Source organism: Olea europaea, chromosome 11, assembly GCF_002742605.1.
Source record: "Olea europaea var. sylvestris chromosome 11, O_europaea_v1, whole genome shotgun sequence".
Taxonomy (NCBI): Eukaryota; Viridiplantae; Streptophyta; class Magnoliopsida; order Lamiales; family Oleaceae; genus Olea; species Olea europaea.
In genome coordinates this window covers 36,899,020-36,901,832 of record NC_036247.1, presented here as the reverse complement: position 1 = coordinate 36,901,832, position 2,813 = coordinate 36,899,020, and positions in this window count along the sequence as shown.

The following is a 2,813-nucleotide window of genomic DNA, read 5'->3' as shown; positions in this document are numbered from 1 at the left end:
AAGAGACGGCCTTTGGAATTCAAAGTTGGCGACCAATTCCTTGTGAAAATATTACCTCAACAATTCAAGGCGTACCGAAGTGTGCACAAAGGCTTGGTACGGAGATATGAAGGGCCGTTCCCGGTGATAGCTAAGGTTGGCAAGGTATCTTATCGCCTTGACCTACCTAGCACTTTAAAGATTCATCCCGTCTTCCATGTGAGCATGTTGAAGCCATATCATGAAGACATGGAAGACCCTAGCCGAGGGGAGTCACAACGGGCACCTCCGATTGTGACTAAGTCATTTGACAAGGAGGTTGATGAGGTCCTAGCAGATCGCATTGTGCGAAGGCGTGGAGTGCCTCCTTGCCAACAATTTTTGATAAAGTGGAAGGGATTGCCCGAGTCCGAAGCAACGTGGGAAAGTCAAGAAGACTTGTGGCAGTTCGAAGATAAACTAAAGCATTACGCGGCGACGAGGGCGTCGCCCAAATAGGCAGGGGAGGATGTCACGACTCGCTCGATCTTGGCACAGGAAGATCGAGAAATTTAAAATGTTGACAAGTTGGGGCTAACCGGAATATTCTAGACTCCCACAAGTGCATGAAGATTGCTAGAATATGGTGGGACATTCTAGAAAACTACAAGCCCCTCACTTGGTAGATTATTCTAGATCATCCTAGGTTAGTCCATAGATATTTTTAATGTAGATATTTGTATAGATAATTCTAGATGTGTAATCTAGACCGTCGGATAGAAAAGATCCTAGCCATCCATTTGAGGAGGCTACCACTATAAATAGCTTGGTAGGATTCATTTGAAGGATCAAGAGAGTGAAGTTGTAAAGAGCATTCCTTATTTCAATACAAAGCATTCTTTGTAAGCTCTTGTGTTCCTTCTTTGTCCCTTTCTTAAAGTGTTCTACTTAGTCCCTTTCTAAAACATCAACGCCAATCGGGAGGCTGACTTAGTGTAATAACCGCGGGGGCGGAAGTTGAAGACACTAAGGCCGCACGGTTCTTGAAGGAAATTAGCAAGTCCGTGACAGGGAGCCAGTGAGTGAGATAGGGTTTGTCAGTTTGGAATTCGCTTGGATAAGTATTTGTTATTTGATTGTGCAATCGAATCGTGAAAACAACACAAACCGTTAAACCGAGCAGCCTGTATCACAAAACGAATTAAGCCACAATAAACAAATATAATAATAATTAGTCCAATCCACTTCTTGTCTTCTTTTACATGCATCCCTGCCCTTTAATTTTGTCGATGATCGTAAATTCCTCCTTGGCTCTCGACAGTGAATATAAATTACGATGATGTCAACACAGGCAGTTGCGCCCCCACACCAGGTGCTAGCTCCAACATTGATCAAATGGATATATAAAATAGATTGTGATCGTGGGACAAGGAGTGCTCCTTAATTTTAAAAATAATGGTTAGATTGTTTTGTATTTAAATGTAAACAACAAATGGAAAAAAAAAAAAAATTGTTTATGAATTGTTCTGCAAACATATTACTTTAGATTATATTGGTTCGTCGAAATCCATTTCACTCTTTTCTTTATATATATATTTTTATCTTTTGTTATGAATAATTTGTATTCATAACACAACTCAATTAAGTTCTAGATCTCATGTGCTCTCGTTGTATTGTCTTGCCTTCATACTATCTGCATAATATTTTGTTGACTCATAATTTCTCTCATAAATACTTATTTTTGTTCGAGTCGATGGATGCCCAAAACTCATGCCGCAAACAAAGATGCGCAGGACAAATTAGACAAAAAGTGATGTAAAGTTTATAGAAAATAAATTTCTCCTAGCTCCATAAAGTTCCTAGAAAAAGGGTGTCCACACATACCCATAGATATTATCGAGATATCTTAAGTTGTACACCCTCCATTAGAATATTTTACTAGCCCAAAAGGTCAAATGAGGACAAAAATTAGTGACATCTACATGTGTTTTTCAGTCCCGTTTGTCATCTTTTACTTTATATTATTTTCCATTACATTTTTCAATAGTACTTATTTTTCATTAAAATAATATTACACGCAAATAAAAATAATTCCTTCTTTTTTAATCACATATTTTCCATCAATCACTATTTCATAATACATTTTTTCAAAATAATGGGGCTCAAAACAGGGCCTTAGCCCCCGTTTGGCTCTCATAATATTTCATTACATTACATTTCATTTTTTTCTCTTATTTTCAATCACACAATCTTCCATAAAATAGTATTATACGTAAATCAAAATTTTTTCATTCTTTTTGAATCACTCATTTTTAAAAAAAAATATTATTCCATCTATTTTTATTTCTAGAAAATAATATGTACTATGGCTATTGGTCCTCTGTTTTCTAGCTGAATTTGAAGGTAATTGGGAGGCAGCTAGGCCTAGGCGTGGACCTCGGAGGTAGACAAAATGGAAACATTAGCCCCCACAAATTCCGATGGTGCGGTAATCATGCTGCTATCACCGCGCCTCTTCGCCCGGCGCGTAACGTGGACCTCTAAAGTTGGAGGAATAGGAATTTTACCTTGACTTGAAATTTTACCTTTTAAATTCATTTTTGTTTAAACATATTCAAAGGAAAAAATTAATTGTAACGTACTTTTGTGAGAATGTGTTTAAATTTACTTTTGTGTTAATTTTTGTATTAAATACCAGTTTAATGTAACTAAAATTAGATTTTAATAAGAAGTGATGAGATGTGTTGTTTAGAAGCTGTTATTATTAAAATTATTTATTGATTTTCATTTAAATATTTTTCAAAGTTTTAATCAACATCAAATAGAGACTAAAAGAAATCCTTGTTTTAATAGCA